This window comes from Oncorhynchus gorbuscha, linkage group LG14, assembly GCF_021184085.1.
Source record: "Oncorhynchus gorbuscha isolate QuinsamMale2020 ecotype Even-year linkage group LG14, OgorEven_v1.0, whole genome shotgun sequence".
NCBI lineage: Eukaryota > Metazoa > Chordata > Actinopteri > Salmoniformes > Salmonidae > Oncorhynchus > Oncorhynchus gorbuscha.
The window spans coordinates 29,096,536-29,121,023 of NC_060186.1; the positions used below are offsets into that span (position 1 = coordinate 29,096,536).

The 24,488-nt window shown below is 43.0% G+C and overlaps 1 long non-coding RNA gene across 1 annotated transcript; it reads left to right on the forward strand.

Annotated features, from left to right (window-relative positions):
* Positions 1–4,491: 4,491 nt before the first annotated feature.
* LOC123995910 lies at positions 4,492–18,354 on the forward strand. The gene is made up of 3 exons (XR_006831905.1): positions 4,492–4,624; positions 15,682–15,950; positions 16,127–18,354. It is a non-coding gene; the product is annotated as an uncharacterized LOC123995910 (long non-coding RNA).
* Positions 18,355–24,488: the final 6,134 nt, after the last annotated feature.

Here is a 24,488-nt window from a genome sequence, read left to right on the forward strand (position 1 = left end):
TTGTTGTTGTTGTGATATGAAAATAAATGATAACAACTAGAGTTCACTAGCTGTCTTAGCGTGAGAAAGACTACAACATGCTGGGAAAGTTTTGCTGGATATACTATTTCCATACTTCATGAGCACAAGTAAAAACTGAAGTGAAATCATATTTTGCTTCCCATCTTACAAAATAGTGTTTATTCTCAAATAATTTTATCCTCGGTCTCCAGTCCTATCCAGTTGGGTCCTGTAGCGTCCATTATTCAAGTTTCAGTTTCAAGTTTCAAGTAGTATTAGTCTTGTTTAAAATATATATATATATATTTAACATTTATTTAACTATGTACGGGATACACATGGTATACAATTCCCAACGAAATGCTTACTTGCAAGTTCCTTCTCAACCTCATATTGTAACTGTCAGTGGAGAGACGCAGTCAAAGGTTGCCAGGTATCAAATCTATTGTCCCTGTTAATCTCCTGTGTAACAAACCAAACAGGCTACAGTTAGTAACTACTCAAACAACCCACACTACCCCCCCCCCTTCTCTCTCTTCCCTCCTCCTTCCCCATTTTCTCTGTGTAACAAAACAGAGTGTAAAACACACATTTGTGCGCTGGCATGTTTGAGCACATCGTTGTGCCTGAGTCACTGTGGACAGCGAATCCAGCCAACGTCACTGGTGATGACCTCACACACACTCTGACACCCACCATGTCATTATGTTAAACGGTGAAAAATGCAGTTTGACTGGTCATGGAAAACTCTGAGTCACTTGATTGAACTCCTTGTCTTTGTGCCCTCCAATAACCATTTGTATCAGTATTAGCTATATGAGGTGGGAAGCTGGAAGGTCACAGAAGTTGTGAAGAGGTTTGTCAAGATAGGGAGATTTGAGTTGAGAGAGAGGAAAAGTGAGAGGGAGGGTATACGATCCTGCCAGGTCACAGGCTTGGGGACAGAGATAACAGGGGGTACAACAGTGTCTGTGTGAGGCATTTGGCCCAGCAGAATCAGCATGAGAGAGAGAAAATGAAAGATGGCTTGAAAGAAGAATGGGGGGAAGAGAAAGTGAAAAGGAAAGATTTTAAAGAGTGAAATGGATGGATTGAGAAAGACAGAACGGCAGAGAAAGCGAGAGAAAGAGATGGATAAAACGGGCAAGATGATAGAGACAAAGAGATGGATAAAACGGGCAAGATGATAGAGAGAAAGAGATGGATAAAACGGGCAAGATGATAGAGAAAAGAGATGGATAAAACGGGCAAGATGATAGAGAGAAAGAGATGGATAAAACGGGCAAGATGATAGAGAGAAAGAGATGGATAAAACGGGCAAGATGATAGAGAGAAAGAGATGGATAAAACGGGCAAGATGATAGAGAGAAAGAGATGGATAAAACGGGCAAGATGATAGAGAGAAAGAGATGGATAAAACGGGCAAGATGATAGAGAGAAAGAGATGGATAAAACGGACAAGATGATAGAGAGAAAGAGATGGATAAAACGGGCAAGATGATAGAGAGAAAGAGATGGATAAAACGGGCAAGATGATAGAGAGAAAGGGAGAGTGAAATAGATGTTGAGAGAGCAAGAAAGAGTTTGAAAGAGAGCGAGTCGAGTCAGGTCATGTGGATGTGGAGACAGTGTGGACCTAGCCTGTCTCTCTGGTTCTCCTGTTGACTGGCTCTGTCTGAGGTAGGGCGGGCCATCACACAGGACCCATTGTAGAGGCCTATAATCTCTATCCTCCAGGTTCTGTTCATGTACCTTGTTCAGGTCCCCTCAGATGACCCCTATCGAGGAGGGAGAGGCTACAGAGACACTCTGGCTTTGTCAAGTCCTGTATCATTGTATGTATATTGTACCAACATCTTAAGTGGACTAACCGGTGCCCCCGCACATTGACTCTGTACCGGTACCCCCTGTATATAGCCTCATTACTAACCGGTGCCTCCGCACATTGACGCTGTACCGGTAGCCCCTGTATATAGCCTCATTACTAACCTATATCACTGCACTTTGACTCTGTACCGGTACCCCCTGTATATAGCCTCATTACTAACCGGTGCCCCCGCACATTGACGCTGTGCCGGTACCCCCTGTATATAGCCTCATTACTAACCGGTACCCCCGGTATATAGCCTCATTACTAACCTATACCACTGCACATTGAAGCTGTACCGGTACCCCCTGTATATAGCCTCATTACTAACCGGTACCCCCGGTATATAGCCTCATTACTAACCTATACCACTGCACATTGAAGCTGTACCGGTACCCCCTGTATATAGCCTCATTACTAACCGGTACCCCTGGTATATAGCCTCATTACTAACCTATACCACTGCACATTGAAGCTGTACCGGTACCTCCTGTATATAGCCTCATTACTAACCGGTACCCCCTGTATATAGCCTCATTACTAACCTATACCACTGCACATTGAGGCTGTACCGGTACCCCCTGTATATAGCCTCATTACTAACCGGTACCCCCGGTATATAGCCTCATTACTAACCGGTACCCCCGGTATATAGCCTCATTACTAACCTATACCACTGCACATTGAAGCTGTACCGGTACCCCCTGTATATAGCCTCATTACTAACCGGTACCCCCGGTATATAGCCTCATTACTAACCTATACCACTGCACATTGAAGCTGTACCGGTACCCCCTGTATATAGCCTCATTACTAACCGGTACCCCCGGTATATAGCCTCATTACTAACCTATACCACTGCACATTGACGCTGTGCCGGTACCCCCTGTATATAGCCTCATTACTAACCGGTACCCCCGGTATATAGCCTCATTACTAACCTATACCACTGCACATTGAAGCTGTACCGGTACCCCCTGTATATAGCCTCATTACTAACCGGTACCCCCGGTATATAGCCTCATTACTAACCTATACCACTGCACATTGAAGCTGTACCGGTACCCCCTGTATATAGCCTCATTACTAACCGGTACCCCTGGTATATAGCCTCATTACTAACCTATACCACTGCACATTGAAGCTGTACCGGTACCTCCTGTATATAGCCTCATTACTAACCGGTACCCCCTGTATATAGCCTCATTACTAACCTATACCACTGCACATTGAGGCTGTACCGGTACCCCCTGTATATAGCCTCATTACTAACCGGTACCCCCGGTATATAGCCTCATTACTAACTGGTACCCCCGGTATATAGCCTCATTACTAACCTATACCACTGCACATTGAAGCTGTACCGGTACCCCCTGTATATAGCCTCATTACTAACCGGTACCCCCGGTATATAGCCTCATTACTAACCTATACCACTGCACATTGAAGCTGTACCGGTACCCCCTGTATATAGCCTCATTACTAACCGGTACCCCCTGTATATAGCCTCATTACTAACCTATACCACTGCACATTGAAGCTGTACCGGTACCCCCGGTATATAGCCTCATTACTAACCTATACCACTGCACATTGAAGCTGTACCGGTACCCCCTGTATATAGCCTCATTACTAACCTATACCACTGCACATTGAAGCTGTACCGGTACCTCCGGTAAATAGCCTCATTACTAACCTATACCACTGCACATTGAAGCTGTACCGGTACCCCCTGTATATAGCCTCATTACTAACCTATACCACTGCACATTGAAGCTGTACCGGTACCCCCGGTATATAGCCTCATTACTAACCTATACCACTGCACATTAAAGCTGTACCGGTACCCCCGGTATATAGCCTCATTACTAACCTATACCACTGCACATTGAAGCTGTACCGGTACCCCCGGTATATAGCCTCATTACTAACCTATACCACTGCACATTGAAGCTGTACCGGTACCCCCTGTTAACAGCCTCATTACTAACCTATACCACTGCACATTGAAGCTGTACCGGTACCCCCTGTATATAGCCTCGTACCTATTATTTTACTGCTGCTCCATTTTTTACTCAACACTTATTTTTCTTAAAACGGCATGGTTGGTTAAGGGCTTGTAAGTAAGCATTTCACTTTAAGGTCTACACCTGTTGTAATTAGCGCATGTGACAAATCCAATTTTATTTAACTTGAGACGGACCGCCCACCATCCACAAATCTGGTCACTTTGCTAAGACACAAGTCTAAATGTTTCTAAAAACTGGCTGTTATGTTTCAGGTGCACAAAGTAGATGTCCTAACCATCTTGCCAAAACTATAGTTTGTTAACAAGGAATTTGTGGAGTGGTTGAATAACAAGTTTTAATGACTCAAACCTTAGTGCGTGTAAACTTCCGACTTCAACTGTTTGTCCATTGTGTTGGTGTCAAATAGATCAAATCAGGGTGTGGTGTGTGAAATAAATTACGTTAGTTTGACAGGTAGCATGAGCTGTGTGTGTTTGTGTTTGCCTGTGTGTCCGTTTGTCTGTGTGTGCATGTGCAAATGTGTTTGTGTATGCATGCGTGTGTGTGTGTGTGTCTAACACAGTATTTTGCGCACGTGTGTGTGTGTGTGTGTGGCAAGCCTCCATGTTGGTGCCACGTCTATCCAAGGCTGTCGTCCTGGAGATGATGATATAACAGCACGAAGACATTAAAAGAGACGTGCCTGGGCAGAGCTAAACACCCTAGCTATCAGGTCAAGTTATATAAGGTATGCTACTAGGAAAATGTCTGTGGAAAACTATACTAGGTACCATGTAGGTACTAGGCACATTGCTATGGAAAGCTACAGGCGATAAGCATTGCTGCAATAGGCTACACTACCGGTATGCTACTGTAGGTACATTGCTATGTAAAGCTACAGGTAGTAGGGATTGGGGGTTGAGGTATACTGAAATTATAGGTATCAGAGATTGAGGAACTAGTTAGGTATATGCTGTACTACCATGGACACGTACTGTACATGGTACAGTTATTCTGAATGGCAAAGGCCAGGAAAGAGTGGATCCTCAGCCAAAGGTGTCATCAGCCATCAGCACCAGGTGTGTCACGCACCCATTATTTTAAAGAGGGCAGGAAATACGTGAGGATGGTCTGGAGGGGGGCTGTCCCCACTCAGGAATTCTGAGAATGTAGCATTTTTCTAACACCTGAAGCAGCTTTTTCCTGTAATCTAGAGCCATAATAATTATGCCTAATTCTGTGCGTAGGTTATCTAAGCACACCTGTTCAATTGGAATTTTAATGAATGATGTACATTGATGCTTTAAGAACTTTTATGCATAAGGAGTTTAGTACAACTGCCACACTGGCATATAATATCATAACCCAAGAATTACAGCAATTATAGTCATTTCTGAAGTCCAGCAGGCATGCCAGCTAAAATAGCTTAGACAAAATAATCCAACTTGGTTGATAGCCTGAAATGGAATGATTGCAATATTTCTGTTTTATTTTTCATCAAGAAGGGTTAGGGTTATCAATAGGCTGATCTAAATCATTTACAAACATACCTCCTGCGAGTCCTGCCCATCACCGTTAACTAAAATAATTTACAAACATACCTCCTGCGAGTCCTGCCCATCACCGTTAACTAAAATAATTTACAAACATACCTCCTGCGAGTCCTGCCCATCACCGTTAACTAAAATAATTTACAAACATACCTCCTGCGAGTCCTGCCCATCACCGTTAACTAAAATAATTTACAAACATACCTCCTGCGAGTCCTGCCCATCACCGTTAACTAAAATAATTTACAAACATACCTCCTGCGAGTCCTGCCCATCACCGTTAACTAAAATAATTTACAAACATACCTCCTGCGAGTCCTGCCCATCACCGTTAACTAAAATAATTTACAAACATACCTCCTGCGAATCCTGCGCATCACCATCAGCTAAAATCATTTACAAACATACCTCCTGCGAGTCCTGCCCATCACCTTCAGCTAAAATCATTTACAAACATACCTCCTGCGAGTCCTGCCCATCACCTTCAGCTAAAATCATTTACAAACATACCTCCTGCGAGTCCTGCCCCTCACCGTCAGCTAAAATCATTTACAAACAGTCCTCCTGCTCCTCCTGCCCACTAACATACCTCCTGCGAGTCCTGCCCATCACCTTCAGCTAAAATAATTTGGAAACATACCTTTTGCGAGTCCTGCCCATCACCGTCAGCTAAAATCATTGCTGTGTGTGTCACTCAACACTTTCTCTCCTCCTCCAATGATGATTCTGTTTTCGTGCGCTAGTGTCCTGCCTAGCATATCTTTACTCAATGATGGACCTTGAAAGAGTATTTATTTGATTGTGAGTTGCTTAACAGTGACATGGCGGCAGGAAGCCTAGCGGTTAGTGAGGCGAGCCAGCAACCGGAGGGTTGCCAGTTTGAATCCCGGGTCCGACAGGAAAAATCTGTTGAAGTGAACTGGTAACCAGAGGGTTGCAGGGTCAAATCCTAGATGCCATTACCTGCCATTGTGCCCTTGAGCAAGGCACGTATAACCCCCCGTAACAACAGCTCCCCAGGCACCCAGTGTGGCAGCCCTCTGCACATCTTCCAAGCCTGTATACGTACAGTGGCTTCTGAAAGTATTTAGACCCCAGCCTTATTCTAAAGTTACAGCCTTATTCTAAAATGGATTAAATCAATACAAATACTCAGTAATCTACACACAATACCCCGATAATGACAAAGTGAAAACAGGTTTTTAGAATTTTTTTGCAAATGTATTCAAAACATAAATAACTTATTTACATAAGTATTCAGACCCGTTGCTATGAGACTCGAAATTGAGCTCAGGTGCATCCTGTTTCCATTGATCATCCTTGAGATGTTTCTACAACTTGTGTGGAGCCCACCTGTGGTAAATTCAACTGATTGGACATGATTTGGAAGGGCACACACCTGTCTATATAAGGTCCCACAGTTGACAGTGCATGTCAGAGCAAAAACCAAGGTTGAAGGAATTGTCCGTAGAGCTCCGAGACAGGATTGTGTGGAGGCACAGATCTGTGGAAGGGTACCAAAAAATGTCTGCAGCATTGAAGGTCCCCAAGAACCCAGTGACCTCCATCATTCTTAAATGGAAGACGTTTGGAACCACCAAGACTCTTCCTAGAGCTGGCCGCCAAACTGAGCAATCGGGGGAGAAAGGTCTTTGACAGGGGGCGGACCAAGAACACGATGGTCACTCTAACAGAGCTCTAGAGGTGTGGAGATGGGAGAACCTCCCAGAATGACAACAATTTCATGTCTGGAGGAAACCTGGCACCATCCCTACGTTGAGGTATGGTGGTGGCAGCATCATGCTGTGGGGGTGCTTTTCAACGGCAGGGACTGGGAGATTAGTCAGGATCAATGCAGAGATGAGCAAAGTACAGAGAGATCCTTGATGAAAATCTGCTCCAAGGTGCTCAGGACCTCAGACTGGGGCGAAGGTACACTTTCCAACAAGACAACGACCCTAAGCACACAGCCAAGACAACGCAGGAGTCGATTCGGGACAGGTCTCTGAATGTCCTTGAGTGGCCCAGCCAGAACCCGGACTTGAACCCAATCAAACATATTTGGAGAGACCTGAAAATACCTGTGCAGCAACGCTCCCCATCCAACCGGACAGAGCTTGAGAGGATCTACAGAGAGGAATGGGAGGAACACCCCGAATACAGGTGTGCCAAGCTTGTAGTGTCATAACCAAGGAGACTTGAGGCTGTAATTGCTGCCAAAGGTGCTTCAACAAAGTACTGAGTAAAGGGTCCGAATACTTATGTAAATGTGATGTTTAAAAAATAAAACAAATTCTCAAAACCTGTTTTTACTTTGTCATTATGGGGAAATGTGTGTAGATTGATGAGGACAAAAAACTTTTGTAATACATTTTAAAACAAGGCTGTAACCTAACAAAATGTGGAAAAAGTCAAGGGGTCTGAATACTTTTTGAAAGCACTGCATGTGTATGTATGCGTGTCCTTTGGACGGTTTGGGTTAAAAGCCTTGTGTGCAGTTTACCAATAAAGTGATCTTATCTCTTAATGTGTGAATAATATAAACTCTGATTCATACTATCCTGAATACACATGATAATCAATTGGCTATTGTCCACAATAAGCCCATTGTATATAGTTAATTGTATAGTAGGGTAGGGCCATTGAATGGACTTATTGAAACTATGTGTTAAAGGTCCTGCCTTGTAATAATTACACCATGGCTTTGTGACTGAACACCCAGGTATAACTGCTTTGTCTTTTTCATTGTTGATGATGAGTTACAACATAATGCCTCCGTTGTGTAACACACTGTAAGAAGTCAACTTTATATGTTCCTCAAACAATATTGATTCAGTTTGAATTCTTATACGAATGCAGCTTGCCCATCTCCTCCAGTACTCTTTAATCCTTAAATCAATATTTGCACGGCACCTTGTTTCCTTGTTCGAATTAAAAAGAACTTTTTTTCTCACATGTGCGCTGAGGGCATGTACCAGCAGTCTTACGTCAGTAAGGGGCCAATTAAACCTTCTTTTTTTTTCAACCGCCAGGTTACCATGGGAGCCAGAATAACATGTTGCACATCAATGTCAACACACGTTGTGCTGAGTGAATGGGGAAAAAAACATAATGTAAGAGAGGAACAGAGAAGAGAAGATACATAAGTTTACATACACTTAGGTTGGTGTCATTAAAACTCATTTTTTAAACCACTCCGCAGATGTCTTATTACAAACTACAGTTTTGGCAAGTCGGTTTGGACAATAATTTTTCCAACAATTGTTTACAGACAGAATATTTCACTTATAATTCACTATATCACAATTTCAGTGGGTCAGAAGTTTACATACACTAAGTGCCTTTAAACAGCTTGGAAAATTCCAGAAAATGATGTCTTTAGAAGCTTGTATATAGCATGGCTTTAGAATCTTCTGATAAGCTAATTGACATAATTTGAGTCAATTGGACGTGTACCTGTGCATGTATTTCAAGGCCTACCTTCAAACTCAGTGCCTCTTTGCTTGACATCATGGGAAAATCAAAAGAAATCAGCCAAGACCTCAGAAATAAATTGTAGACCTCCACAAGTCTGGTTCATCCTTGGGAGCAATTTCCAAATGCCAGAAGGTACCACGTTCGTCTGTACAATCAATAGTACGCAAGTATAAACACCGTGGGACCGCGCAGCCGTCATACCGCTCAGGAAGGAGACACGTTCTGTCTCCTAGAGATGTACATACTTTGGTGCAAAAAGTGCAAATCGATCCCAGAACAACAGCAAAGGACCTTGTGAAGATGCTGGAGGAAACAGGTACAAAAGTATCTATATCAACATTAAAGCGAGTCCTATATCGACATAAGTCCGCTCAAGCAAGGAAGAAGCCATTGCTCCAATGGGGACAATGATCAAACTTTTTGGAGAAATGTCCCCTGCCTGATGAAACAAAAATATAACTGTTTGAACATAATGACCATCGTTATGTTTGGAGGAAAAAGGGAGAGGCTTGCAAGCCAAAGAACACCATCCCAACCGTGAAGCATGGGGTGGCAGAATCATGTTTTGGGGGGTGCTTTGCTGCAGGAGGAACTGGTGCACTTCACAAAATAGATGACATCATGAGGGACGAAAATTATGTGGCTATATTGAAGCAACATCTCAAGACATCAGTCAGGAAGTTAAAGCTTGGTCGCAAATGGGTCTCCGGGACCCCAAGCATACTTCCAAAGTTGTGGAGAAATGGCTTAAGGACAACAACGTCAAGGTATTGGAGGGGCCATCACAAAGCCCTGACCTCAATTCCATAGAATATGAAAAAGCGTGTGCGAGCAAGGAGGCCTAAAAACCTGACTCAGTTACACCAGGTCTGTCAGGAGGAATGGGTCAAAATCCACCCCAACTTATTGTGGGAAGCTTGTGGAAGGCTACATGAAATGTTTGACCCAAGTTAATTAAACAATTTCAAGACAATGCTACCAAATACTAATTGAGTGTATGTAAACTTATGACCCACTGGGAATGTTAAATAAATGATTAACTAACCTAAGCTTACTTGATCGTGTGCTAATGCAGAACACTCAGACAACATTAAGACTGTAGTACCCACCAAACCAAGGGTACTCTTCCAGGAAATATTGCAAGGTGTGTAACGTCTTTGAATCAGGTCACTGGAAGAAAAACTGTCCGAAGTCTGGGCCTAGATACAGTGAGGAGCACACACAAGCCACCAATGGAGCTGAGCCGTTAAACTAGAGGGCCCACATTTAGAGGGGGGATATGTGGGTAAAGAGAAACAAACCCTTGAGTGTGATGAAGATTTAGAATGATGATATGTGAACGCATGTAATGCAGCACCAGAAGGGGTTCGGGGCGCAGAATATACAAAGAGTAACGTTATTTGATGAACTGTCTTATGCACCCAGTCACTGTAAATAACCAGTTCCAATTGAAAGGGATGCTTGACTCCGGCTCCATGGCCTGTACTTTAAGCGAAGCAGCAGAACAAAGAATGCTTGCGGAAAATATTAGTCTAGAGAAGAAGCTACTATCAGAGCCAGTCATTCTCGTTCGCTCTCACTGCAGGTCAGAAGAGAAAGGGGAAGGTGAAGCCTGAGAATCAAGCTGGCAGATTCAGAAAGAACCTACTGACTGGACCTACTAATGACTGGACTATTCTTCACTTAACAGCCTTAAGGAGAAGTTGTTAAACTGTGCTGTTCATGGTCATCCGTGTTTCACAAAGACATTGATCCTGTCAATTGATGCCTCCCTGGACGTGTTGGGCGATGTACTGTATCAAATACCTGCTGGTGAAGATAGAGCACGTCCCATCGCTTTTGCCAGTAAAACATTGAGTGGCTTACAACAAAGATATCCTGCCCACAGACTTGAGTTTTTGGCTTTGAAATGGAGTGTGTGTGAAAAGTTTAGCCACTGTCTCAAGGGACATTCATTTACAGTTTGGACTGATAACAATCCCCTCACATACATAATGACAAAACCAAAACTCGACGCCTGCGAGCAACGATGGGTAGCAAATTGGTGCCCTACTCATTCGATCTGAAGCACATAGCAGGTACAAAGAACACTGTGGCTGATTCCTTCAGTAGGGACCCATTTGCCAAGTTATTTAGTCACAGGTTGATAAGTGAGAACTATGTCAGTCTGCTTGCTGAAGCCGATGCTATAGGAGAAGATGGGATTCAAGATGTGTTTCGCTTGAAGGTCCAGTCACATAGTGAAAAAACAAGCAGAGAATCTTTGGAAATCAGACAGCTGTCCTTTTAACCTGTGGCTCTGCAGTAGTGAAAGCGATCTGTGAGGTTTATGATCAGTGGGATGTAGCAACCGAAGCTCAAGTAGTACAGTTAGTGCAGTCTGTGCAACAACTCATATCTCCAGGCCATGACTCCCTTCCTGCGATCTCTTTTGAGGAGCTTCAATGGAATCAAGAACTTCATCCTACGATTTCTAAGGCTATCCTGTTTGTCAACCACAAAAGACATCCTTCAAGACGAGAGAGGGATCTATTTGATTCACAACCCTTGCACTTATTAAGCAGTGGGAAAGGCTCAGGATCCAAGATGGAGTAATTTACTGGGTGACAAAGGATCCCCTGAGCAAACAAAAGAGACATCAGTATGTGCTGCCCAAAAATATGAAGGAGAAAGCATTGAGTGGTGTGCATGACCTTGCTGGCCACCAAGGGCAAGCTAGAACTCTTCATTTGGCAAGGCCGCATTTCTTCTGGCCCAAGATGGAGCATGCTGTGAAGGAGTATGTAAGTGCTGTCGGAGATGCATCCTGGCTAAGTCTCCCGAGCCGTCTGCTCGAGCTCCCTTCGAAAGCATCAGAACCTTTGCGCCTATGGAGTTAGTATGTCTCGACTTTTGGATTGCTGAGGACAGCAAGCAATGCTCAGTGGATGTATTGGTTCTGACAGATCACTTCACCAAGTTAGCTCACGCCTTTCCATGCTCAAATCAAACGGCAAAGCAAGTTGCCAGAAAGATATGGGACGACGTATTTTGTGTTTATGGATTTGCTGAGCGGATCCACACGGATCAAGGGGCCAATTTTAAGAGTGAGCTAATCACAGAACTTCTCAAGCTGTCTGGTGTCGTCAAATCACACACAACTGCGTACCATCCCAATGGGAACAGGGGAACGGAAAGGTTCAATCGAACTCTGGGAATTATGCTTTGCTCACTCCCTCTAAAAGCTAAAGAGAAATGGCAGCAGCAGATACAAACTCTAACATTTGCCTACAATGATACTGTACATGAAAACACTGGCTATGCTCCATTCCAGCTCATGTTTGGTCATGTTCCGAGACTCCCTGTTGATGTAATATTCATGCAAGTTTAGAGGGATCCTGTGGTTGTTGACTATAGTAGCTATGTCAAAACACTGATGTTCCATCTCCATGAAACAGTGGGCATCGCTCAATGGCATACAGTTAAAGAACAACAGAAACAGGCCAAACATTATGACAGAAAAGTCAGAGGCACTCACCTGAACAAAGGAGACAAGGTGCTTCTCACTAACAAAGGAGAAAGGGGAAAAAGAAAACTTGCCAACAAGTAGGAAGCTAAGGTGTACACGGTCATTGGAAGAAACCTACATACACACATATACAGTGGGGAGAACAAGTATTTGATACACTGCCGATTTTGCAGGTTTTCCTACTTACAAAGCATGTAGAGGTCTGTAATTTTTATATCATAGGTACACTTCAACTGTGAGAGACGGAATCTAAAACAAAAATCCAGAAAATCACATTGTATGATTTTTAAGTATTGCATTTGAAGTATTTGCATTTTATTGCATGACATAAGTATTTGATACACCAGAAAAGCAGAACTTAATATTTGGTACAGAATCCTTTGTTTGCAGTTACAGAGATCATACGTTTCCTGTAGTTCTTGACCAGGTTTGCACACACTGCAGCAGGGATTTTGGTCCACAAACCTGCAAAATCAGCAGTGTATCAAATACTTGTTCACCCCACTGTATAAGCTGGTGGGTGATAAAGGAAACACCAAGATCGTACATCGGAACCTTCTTCTAGACATCAGCTTTCTGCCAGTAGAAACGCCTAAGGATGATTCAAGTGAATCTCAATCAGATGGAGCTGTGGATCCAGAGTATGAGGGTCAGTCAATGGACCTTTCAGGCTTTGATGAAGAGGAAAGCTCTGGAGATGTGACCAGTTCATGGATACTCAGTGGAGTAGATGACCCTGCAGGCCAGGAATCTTCGGAGAGACCGGAGACAGTCAGGGATGAGATGGAGCAAGATCAGTCAGCGTACAGCTGCAGGGACCATCCAAATCAAGACCGTCAAGCTCAGCTATCTCTCAATAATGAGACTGCTATTAGCATTCCTGACTATGACAGGGTAGCTGTAGTCCCTGACACAGAACCTTCAGGTATTCCTGACTCAGTTGCACCAACTGATTTAGCTAGTGACCAAGACTTACAAAGACCGGGTTCACGTGATTCGCAAGATGTGGTCAGAACGCGCACTGGCAGGGTAGTGAAATCTGTAAGTCGTCTTATTGAGACAATGGCTCAGAGATCATTCACTATGGAGGGCTTAGCCACCAAACTAGGAAATAAGTCCCAGTTTCTTCTAACTCTGTTTAAAAAAGGGTTTTTCTTTATTTCTTCTGTTGTTCTGAGGAATATTCATGGATATGTAAAGCCATCTAAGTGATGTGTAGAATGGTGTCAAGTGATGTGAGGATGAGTGTTGTATGATGTACTTGGTATAGTATTTGTCTAGGAGGTTCTCAGGCCTGATCAACCTTAGATTCCTCTGAATCTGCCCAGCAGATGGCTTGTATAGCAGAGACCAAAGATGAAATCTTGGTGTTCACTTGTGCCAGTAGTGAGTCAGTAGAGTTCGCAAATATTCACAAATTCACAAGAAAAGACAAGCAAAAGTTATATCGTCACTGATTTAGTGTTGCATTACTGTTTATAGGAATATACAGTGGGACAAAAAAGTATTGTCAGCCACCAATTGTGCAAGTTCTCCAACTTAAAAAGATGAGAGAGGCCTGTAATTTTCATCATAGGTACACGTCAACTATGACAGACAAAATGAGAAAAAAAATCCAGATAATCACATTGTAGGATTTTTAATGAATTTATTTGCAAATTATGGTGGAAAATAAATATTTGGTCAAAAACAAAAGTTTATCTCAATACTTTGTTATATACCCGTTGTTGGCAATGACAGAGGTCAAATGTTTTCTGTAAGTGTTCACAAGTTTTTCACACACTGTTGCTGGTATTTTGGCCCATTCCTCCATGCAGATCTCCTCTAGAGCAGTGATGTTTTGGGGCTGTTGCTGGGCAACACGGACTTTCAACTCCCTCCAAAGATTTTCTATGGGGTTGAGATCTGGAGACTGGCTAGGCCACTCCAGGACCTTGAAATACTTCTTACAATGCCACTCCTTCGTTGCCCGGGCAGTGTGTTTGGGATCATTGTCATGCTGAAAGACCCAGCCACGTTTCATCTTCAATGCCCTTGCTGATGGTAGGCTTTGTTACTTTGGTCCCAGCTCTCTGCAGGTCATTCACTAGGTCCCCCCATGTGGTTCTGGAATTTTTGCTCACCATTCTAGTGTTCATTTTGACCCCATGGGGTGAGATCTTGCGTGGAGCCCCAGATCGAGGGAGATTATCAGTGGTCTTCTATGTCTTCCATTTGCTAATAATTGCTCCCACAGCTGCTTACCTATTGCAGATTCAGTCTTCCCAGCCTGGTGCAGGTCTACAATTTTGTTTCTGGTGTCCTTTGACAGCTCTTTGGCCTTGGCCATAGTGGAGTTTGGAGTGTGACTGTTTGAGGTTGTGGACAGGTGTCTTTTATACTGATAACAAGTTCAAACAGTTGCCATTAATACAGGTAACGAGTGGAGGACAGAGGAGCCTCTTAAAGAAGAAGTTACACGTCTGTGAGAGCCAGAAATCCTGCTTGTTTGTAGGTGACCAAATACTTATTTTCCACCATAATTTGCAAATTAATTAATTAAAAATCCTACAAAGTGATTTTCTGGATTTTTCTTTTCTCATTTTGTCTGTCATAGTTGAAGTGTACCTATGATGAAAATGACAGGCCTCTCTTATCTTTTTAAGTGGTAGAACTTGCACAATTGGTGGCTGACTAAATACTTTTTTGCCCCACTGTATGTTTAATGTGAATGTGGATAATGTTCATATGCAACTTTGCAAGGCTAGCTCAACTATCGTTAGCTTTGTGGCGGGAGAGGGTCTCTTTTTCAGGTGCAGATATCGTGAGTTTTTTTTTCTCATGGGTTTTCTGCACTGTTTATCAGGCAAATATACTTGTATTGACTGCAGCAGTAACGTTTGCCTTGTATTTGTATTCCTTCCGTGCAGCTTTGTTGTGAAATGTGACGATTTTGTATTTCATGTTTAAAGTGCCTAGTTAGCTGTCGTTCATTTTGTTACTTGCCCGGGCATGTCAAAAATGGCGTTGTTGCTCCATTAGTATGCTTCAGGTATAATGGTAAGAAATATTTTGCACTTATTAGCAAATGATTAGTGTATTGGTGTACAACATTTATAAAATGTGATGTCTTTTGAAAATATGAACATGTACATTTTGTACAGTGTATTTTTTGTTGATACGCTTACTACTGAGTTTACTCAGAGCGCGATGAGGAGAGGCAAACACACTTGTATGGAGTCCAGACTGCAGCAGTAACTTTTGCCTTGTATTTGTATCCATTCCATGCAGCCATTAAGAGACAACCTGCTGAATTGTGTCCAGAGCCTCGTCTTCTACCTACACCTTCCCAGAACACAAAGTAGAAAGGTGCCGGTTCGCTTTTCTATGCTACTTTTTACAGATTTAACTAGCTACAGAAGCAGATGCAAACATGTCTTTCTACAAATTAGAAGAGCTTGAACTGCTCTTACTACTCAGGAGGAGAAATCAAAAAACAAGGGAGAAAATGAAATGTTCGTTCACTGAACACTACGAGAGGGCAGTGTGACCATATCCAGGTAAGAGATGCTAAATGCATGTGACTATACTGTGCATATGGTGTGAAAATTATAATAATTGTATGTCTCACATTAAAAGTGATCTAGCATCCCAGTAAGAGGATAAGGGCCTATGTACAAAGCCTATGTCCAAAGTTCCTGTTCAATACTAATAGAAACACTCATTTTATTCAAAGGTTCTTCTGGCCTTGATGTGCACAACAACCTCAAGGACTACTTCCTCACACCACCTGTTCCAGTGTCTTTCCATTATACTGCTATCACAGTGGCACCCTCCAGTAAATGTTCATGTTGGTGTGGTTTGGAAAATATGTTCCCTACCTCTGGGTGATGACTGTTTATATGTCATGTTGTGAGCTTGACACTTGGTTTTGCAGTTTTTCTTATTCACACTTAACATATCACAATAAAGGGTAAAGTGCCAATGTCAGTATGCATTGGTGGGGATATTTAAGACCAACCGAAAGCTAGTTTTAGTGGTAACATGGTTGGTTATGTTATGGATTTTGACAACGGAAGCACAGCCAACTTTTTTTATTCTAATTTAGTTAAATTTTCTTTAAAAAACCAAGCATAGCCTCCCCTCCTTTTAATAAAGGCATTTTGTTGTCCTGCCCAATGCATTCGCCAAGTAGTCAAGACTATCAATAAAGGGTTTGGCTTGTGAGACCGCTTTTAAATAAATCTTAATCACCAAAGCTTTAATCAAAGATCAAGTTTGGCAGCAGCAAAACAGTGAGAGAACATCCCCTTTTTTATCTATGTGGGCCCTCCATACTTAACTGGCAGACAATGACCTATTTTTTTTTTTCAACCCCAAGTATCATATAAACACACATACAGTAAGACATGGAAGAATGCATAAAATGGCAGGAAATTAGATTAAAACAGCAACAACAAAGAAACTGCCTCACGCAAAATGTGCAGAATTGCGGGAAATGAGCTTAAAATCTACAACATTTTCTCTCTGCCAACAAGAGGGGTGTGAACAGTTTGGGGTCGCATGGGTTGCGAGGTGGGGGTTTGTTACTATCCATCTAGACCTTTGCCTCCTCTGAAATGTGTGTGACCCGGACCTTCTCAAATAGTACTCGATTACCCCTGATGTAGGCTATTATATTATTTTTTGCCAGCTCCTGTTATTATATAACCTTCTTATTACCAGCTAGTTTGATTTGAATGATGCAGCAACAACACCTTGTCGGCTTTTCGGCCTCCTGCGCCGGTTCCTAGAGGGAAGTGGACTGCGTGATGCAGAGGCTCTCCTTGCAGGGGGATTTTTATCACTACCGCTGAGCTGTGGTGGTCTTACTAGCGCCTTTACAGTCGCCGAATCATCACCCAGGCGGGTGCTACGTTTCAGTCGTGGACGATCCAGCCTGATCTACGGAGGAGGTGGTGTGAACATCGAAGACGACGAGGTGCCGTGGCCGTCAGATGTCTTTCCCTGCCTGGCTGTACCATCAATGCTCCCTCCTCTCAAGATACTACCTCTCTGAACTGACTATTATCTTAAGCTGTGGAAGATCATCGCTCAATAACTGGCAGATCTTCCTACATTTCTTTTGTTAAAGTGTTTTCATGTTTTGTTTTTAAAGCAACTTTGAGACTCAACCTGTAATGAAAGGCACTGTATAAAATACTATTATGATTTTGGAAGTGTGTAAAAACTCCTCCATATAGGATATATGCCCATCGTGAGATAGATGAGATAATCCGGTGACACTCCTATTTTGAAACATGTAAGTTATTTTCCTGTAACAATTGCTTTTTTTCTATTTCCTTTGTTAAAAATGAGGCTACCCTTACCCTACCATAACAAAAGCTGGTTCAACAGCAATGCGTCTGGTGTATTTCTTATCCTGGTCATGCATTAGCCAAGTGACCTATACGTAAAATGTTTCTAAATTATACTCATAAAGCTTTTGCTGACGTGCTTTTGCATGATTCACAATTCACATGGGCCTACCTGCAGTGCATGCTCCTTCCGGCTTGTATCATTCCCATTTCCAAAGGGCACCTCTTGTCTGGTTACCAAAGATGAGCTCCTCCAAACATATTTGACTTATTCAGTCCTCTAATGCAGTATCAACGGTAGGCCTAGCCTGTATCTTGCTTCTTGAGAACGTACCTCACATATGCAATGCAATTTACGGGAGCATAGTATTTTTTTTATTTGAGGAGAAGTGCGATGAGTGACAAAGACCTATAGTCATTGAAGCTAATTACAACAATGTAAACATATTGAGCAAACACTGGGTGTTTTGTTTTTACTGTTGCTCTCACTCATTACTGTGGCCTATGCTATTTAACAAACTGTAGTATCAATCCACAATGAACTAGGACAGAATAGTCCATGCCTCCAGCCAAATTGTACTCGATGGCAATGCAAAGACCGTAAATAACCTACAGAACATGAGACAAATGCATGCAATATGAAGTCATATGGAACACCTTGATTGACCCGTGAGTGGCCAAGCCCTCTTCACAACTACAATTTGTTTATGTATCAAAACCCAGGCCTTTCGCGCCACTGTCAACTATTGCGCTCATAATAACGGTTGTGAAAATAGCAAAAATATAGACAATAAGGACAGACCCCGAAGACATTAACCTCATCTAAATAGCTCATGTACAAAGCGGCAACATTTGATTGAGTGACCGATTGAAGAACAGTCATATGTTCTGCCACCAGCACAAATAACCAGACAAAGACATTTGCCGACCTTTTGCAAAATATGCATTTTCTTCCCAGGTGATAATCACGAGAAGAAATATCATGAGAACAACATAGTACAATGTCAAATACAGGGTGCCAATAAGACGACTGTGCTCTGAGAAGTGTGATTAGAGGGGAAATAAGAGAGAAAACACAAAGCAAAAACAGTACATTACCCAATACCTAACATGTGAATGAGAGAATAGCAATGGCAAAAAAACATGCAACCCCTAGTAAATGACCCACCGATTTTTGGGGTGACATGGAGGGCTCTGTCTCACTCAAGAGAGGATGGAGCAGACACTGTACTGATCAATGACCTTGTGAAAGTACACGAGCGGATTTCACATGTTCTAACTAGGTCTACTAAACATAATATCAGAAACACACACACACATACACTGTACAAAAGGACAAGAGTATATACTGTATCTGGCACATAGGTGTCTGTCTGACAATGTTTCACGTAATCACAAAGCCAACCCAGTTGTCGGACAATCGGCAGCATCAGCACTCCTTGGCTCCTTCGCCTTTTTCAGATAGCGAACATGCCAGTTCCAAATGGTTCTCCATTTTTCTTTGCTATCAGTGTTCAAATTCTGTGATATCTCCCTCCAGCTGTTATCTTGTCCGGAATACAACGACATCAAGGATTAGAAGAGGTTGTGGTATCATCTCACCTCCTCGTACAGATGCTCCTCAAGGCTGGACAGAGATATAATTGTGCCTAGAAAATGTTGAACTGAAAGCACAAGAAAAGTAGAATAGCAAGTAGTAGCAAAGCAATTTTTCTAAATTTGCGTCATCTTCTAATGTTAAATAATACACATTGGCTGCTAAGTCAATTATATTATATGACTGTTTCCTCTTGTTTAAGTTTATTGTGATTGTAATAATGTTTGCTTTTGATGATAATTATTAGGTGAAGATCTTTAGCTACAATGGTATCTTCAACCTAGCATAGATTTTTTTTTACTATGCAGTGCAAGCTAGCTTGACTTGCTACCAAGTTGAGGAAAAAGTAACATATACTGAACAAAAATATAAATGCAGCATGTAAAGTGTTGGTCTCATGTTTCATGAGCTGAAATAAAAGATCCCAGACATTTTCCATATGGACAAAAAGCTAATTTCTCTGAAATTCTGTGCACAAATTTGAATACATCCCTGTTAGTGAGCATTTCTCCTTTGCCAAGATAATCCATCCACCTGACAGGTGTGGCACATCAAGAAGCTGATTAAACAGCATGATCATTACTTAGGTGCACCTTGTGCTGGGGACAATAAAAGGCCACTCTAAAATGTACAGTTTTGTCACACAACACAATGCCACCGACATGTCAAGTTTTGAGGGCACATGCAATTGGCATGCTGACTGCAGGAATGTCCATCAGAGCTGTTTCCAGAGAACTGAATGTTCATAAGTCCAACTGGTTTCACAACCGCAGACCTCGTGTAACCACGCCTTCTTCACCTGCGGGGGGAGAGCACACACCCGGACAGCTGACTTTAATAATGGGAATTCATGGGAATTGATGGGAAATTATGTAAAATGATGTAAAATATATCACTAGCCACTTTAAACAATGCTACCAAATATAATGTTTACATACCCTACATTATTCATCTCATATGTATACGTATATACTGTACTCTATATCATCTACTGCATCGTTATGTAATACATGTATCACTAGCCACTTTAACTATGCCACTTTGTTTACATACTCATCTCATATGTATATACTGTACTCGATACCATCTACTGTATCAAGCCTATGCCGCTCTGTACCATCACTCATTCATATATCTTTATGTACATATTCTTTATCCCCTTACACTTGTGTGTATAAGACAGTAGTTTTGGAATTGTTAGTTAGATTACTTGTTGGTTATTACTGCACTGTCGGAACTAGAAGCACAAGCATTTCGCTACACTCGCATTAACATCTGCTAACCATGTGTATGTGACAAATACAATTTGATTTGATTTGATTCTGATGAAACTGTGGAGTGTTTCTGTCTGTCATAAAGTCCTTTTGTGGGGGAAAAGAAATGTAATTCTGGTTGGTTGGGCTCCCCAGTGGCTGAGCCTGGCTGTAAGGGGTGCGTACTGGCGGTAGAGAAGTCAGACGCAGGAGAGCAAAAACTGTGTTTCCAACGGCGCAGTTTAACAATAAAAACCCACCGCAAACCAGAACAATCAATAAATGGGTACAGAACCCGATGCACACCAGACATAACACCGAACATCGCCCGAACAAGGAGAGGGACAGACTTCTGGGGAAGTCGTGACACTGGCTCTCCACTGGGTAGGCCTGGCTCTCCACTGGGTAGGCCTGGCTCTCCACTGGGTAGGTCTGGCTCTCCACTGGGTAGGGCTGGCTCTCCACTGGGTAAGACTGACTCTCTACTGGGTAGACCTGGCTCTCCACTGGGTTGACCTGGCTCTCCACTGGGTAGGCCTGACTCTCCACTGGGTAGGCCTGGCTCTCCACTGGGTTGGACTGGCTCTCCACTGGGTAGGCCTGGCTCTCCACTGGGTAGCACTGGCTCTCCAGTGGGTTGAGCTGGCTCTCCACTGGGTAGGCCTGGCTCTCCACTGGGTAGGACTGGCTCTCCAGTGGGTTGATCTGGCTCTCCACTGGGTAGGGCTGGCTCTCCACTGGGTAGGCCTGGCTCTCCACTGGGTAGGCCTGGCTCTCCAGTGGGTTGACCTGGCTCTCCACTGGGTTGGGCTGGCTCTCCACTGGGTAGGCCTGGCTCTCCGGTGGGTTGACCTGGCTCCCAAGTGGGTGGGCCAATCCCTTCCCAAGCCCACACATGGCCACGCCCAGTCATGTGAAAACCATAGATTAGGGCCTTATTTCAATTGACTGATTCCTTTATATGAACTGGAACTGAGTACAATTTTCAGTATATTTATCATGTCTTGAATGAAAAGTTCATATTTTGCAGTCTCCCAAAAGAAATGTGATTTCTGACAAGACAGGCTCTCCTCTATCTTGCATTACAAACACTACACTCTGTTCAGTAGCTGGGAAAGACTCTGTGAAGATGAAGTACGGCGGAATGAAATATGTCACGATGTAAACGGGGCATTACAAGGAGCCATTGGAGCGTTGCAATGCTATTTTTTTGTGACAAAAAACGACATAGCAACACTATGGTATGCTCCGTACCTTCTGTCTCAATAGTGTGTGGATTTACTTTAAGCCTGTGTGAGTGTTTGTTTGTGCATATGCGTGTGTGTTTGTGTACATGTGTATGTGCTCATGCGAGTTTGTGTGTGTGTGTTAGTTTGTGTGTGTGTGTATGTGTGTGTGTGTAATGTGTGTGTGTACATCTTTACAGGCCTCAGTACTTGTGTGTGTGTGTATGTCAGTAGCTCCCCGTGTGGAATTACATGGGCCCATTGTGTCCCTACAACACTCCCAGCCACAGATGGTGTGTTGCTGTTTCCACAGCCAAGTAGCAGGCTGTATAATGGGACCTGACTCTAGTGTAGTTTCCACAACCAGGTAGGCTTCTCGCTCTATTGCAACAGCCAAAGAACTTGATGTCTGGAAGATACTGTATCTGGCTCTATTGTAGTTTCCACAGCCAACTCCCTGGCTCCATTGTAGTTTCCACAGCCAAATCCCTAGCTCTATTGTAGTTTCCACAGCCAAATCGCTGGCTCTATTATAGTTTCCACAGGCAAATCCCTGGCTCAACTGTAGTTTCAACAGACAACTCCCTGGCTCTATTGTAGTTTCCACAGCCAACTCCCTGGTTCTATTGTAGTTTCCACAGCCAACTCCCTGGCTCTATTGTAGTTTCCACAGCAAACTCCCTGGCTCCATTGTAGTTTCCAAAGCCAAATCCCTAACTCTATTGTAGTTTCCACAGCCAAATCGCTGGCTCTATTATAGTTTCCACAGGCAAATCCCTGGCTCAACTGTAGTTTCAACAGACAACTCCCTGGCTCTATTGTAGTTTCCACAGCCAACTCCCTGGTTCTATTGTAGTTTCCACAGCCAACTCCCTGGCTCTACTGTAGTTTCCACAGCCAAATCCCTGGCTCTATTGTAGTTTCCACAGCCAACTCTTTGGCTCTATTGTAGTTGCCACAGCCAAACCCTGGCTCTATTGTAGTTTCCACAGCCAAACCCTGGCTCTATTGTAGTTTCCACAGCCAAATCCCTGACTCTATTGTAGTTTCCACAGCCAACTAACTAGCTCTATTGTATTTTCCACAGCCAAATCCCTGGCTCTATTGTAGTTTCCACAGCCAAATCCCTAGCTCTTTTGTAGTTTCCACAGCCAACTCCCTGGTTCTATTGTAGTTTCCACAGCCAACTCCCTGGCTCTACTGTAGTTTCCACAGCCAAATCCCTGGCTCTATTGTAGTTTCCACAGCCAACTCTTTGGCTCTATTGTAGTTGCCACAGCCAAACCCTGGCTCTATTGTAGTTTCCACAGCCAAACCCTGGCTCTATTGTAGTTTCCACAGCCAAATCCCTGACTCTATTGTAGTTTCCACAGCCAACTAACTAGCTCTATTGTATTTTCCACAGCCAAATCCCTGGCTCTATTGTAGTTTCCACAGCCAAATCCCTAGCTCTTTTGTAGTTTCCACAGCTGACTCCCTAGCTCTATTTTAGATTCCACAGCCAAATCCCTGGCTCTATTGTAGTCTCTCCACAGCCAAATCCCTGGCTCTATTGTAGTTTCCACAGCCAACTCCCTGGCTCTATTGTAGTTTCCACAGCCAAATTCATAGCTCTACTGTAGTTCCACAGCCAACTCCCTGGCTCTATTTTAGATTCCACAGCGACATCCTTGGCACTCATGTAGTTTCCACAGCCAGGTACGTTCCTGACTCTATTGCAGTGGCTTGCGCATAGTCAGGCCTTCTACTGAGATTAAGGATGAATGATTCCACAACAGGCACATTTGGGACAGCTAAGCTTTCTGAACCAAGCGTTTCCAAACCGTAATGGAAATGTTCAGGTAAAACAGACTGCAGCATTTCAAAACCTTTCAGAAACATTACACTTATCAAAAGAGCCACCGGCATGACTATGATTGATTAAGTTAGCTTTGATTGAAACCCTGGAGCCTGCAACACCTGATTGGGTAATATGGATCAGACCAAGGAAAGGTACATGAAGGTACAAGGAGTACGTGCCGCAGGACCCTATTGATCCCAGTCAAAACCACCCTCACACTCCGCTCTGCCCAATCTGCTTTACAGAGCAATCCACACACACTTCCAGTTATATAGTGCCTCTGGTCTGCCAGTCTTCCAACTCCTAAACTACAGTAGACACACAAAGCCTGGGGTCTTAAAGTCGTTTGGGAAACAGAAACTAAGAGACTGCCACATAGTAGAGAGTGTTTGATATGAACACTAATCTGTGAAGAAAGCCATCTGGTGTAGTGATGAGTAGCATCATGATCTTTGACATACAGTATCATCATTATCATGATCATTATCATTGCTCTGCATTTCAGGAGTGTGATTATATGATTATGATTAAGTTGTGGTGTGATTTGTGGAACCATCTTGTAGTGACAAGATTCACGTAAAAAAAAACATAAGATCGAAAACAATACAGGGATTTACCTATATATGTGCTTTTAGTACACCTTCAGGTCTCAAAGTATCAGTTTTCGAGAGACAGAAGGAGAGAGAGAGTGGGATTAACTCTGTATTGTTGTTGCGTGGCTGTGTAAACTCAAAACAAACCTCAGGCATAAGGATTCCCACACTCTTAGGGCTGAACAGGGTTTCTTTGTCTCCTTTCTCATCCTTTCTTCTTCAGTTGGGTCCT